The sequence below is a fragment of the Semicossyphus pulcher genome, unplaced genomic scaffold (assembly GCF_022749685.1).
Source record: "Semicossyphus pulcher isolate SPU_LCO1_2020_fin unplaced genomic scaffold, fSemPul1.0.p SCAF_6, whole genome shotgun sequence".
Lineage (NCBI taxonomy): Eukaryota > Metazoa > Chordata > Actinopteri > Labriformes > Labridae > Semicossyphus > Semicossyphus pulcher.
The window spans coordinates 29,164,332-29,165,208 of NW_027211737.1; positions in this window are offsets into that span (position 1 = coordinate 29,164,332).

The following is an 877-nucleotide window of genomic DNA, read 5'->3' on the forward strand; positions in this document are numbered from 1 at the left end:
CCTGAAGTCGACGAGGCAGGCAACGCGAACACTCAAATGAATGCAAATTGCCCCTAGCTCTCTGGTTTACATACAACGAAAACCACAGGTTTGAATGGGATATTCGAGTTAGTATTCCAGTTGGCTATTTCCTGGTTGCTTCCTGTGTTTTTTCATGTCTCCCTGGTTTGAACGTAGCTGACACTGTTCGTCCAATGATATTAGTCCACATGCAGCGCAGGGAAGAGGGGCAGCAGTGAGGCACTTTGATAATAGTGTTGGGAATTTAGGCTCTTTGAAGGGAGCTGGAGCTTATGGCTCCGTTCCTGAACGGCCACCGGAAAGGAATGGAGCCATAAGACCTGAGGTGAGAGAGTGGTCGGACTCCCGTGTCAACACACACACACACACACACGCACACACACACACACACGTATTTAAAATTCCACACTTCTAAAATTTAAAAGGAAACAGCAGAATAATGTAGGGACAATTAATCAACATCATTATTTGCCAATAATTTATGATAAAACTCTGTATGACTACAGCGATGTCAACAAAAAAAACCCAAACAAACTTGGCGGAGGCTTAGAGTGTTGCTCACTGTCAACACTATGTTGTGGTGACATGATTCTGCTGCATGTGACCAAGTATAGCGGCGTTGCAGTTGAAAAAAGCTGCCTGTGGTAATTCGGCATAAAGGGGAGTGGATCTAGGGTGATTACTGAAATTTAGGCACAACTATAAGAAGAACGGCTCTCAACTACGTCCCGGTTCCAGTCTTTCGCACCAAAGAGCCGTTCAAAAGAATCGGATCGTTCGCGAACGTCACAACGCTATTTGATAAAACCAGACTATCAGCGCGGTGTGGAGCCACAGAGAGCTGCGCCACGGTGAG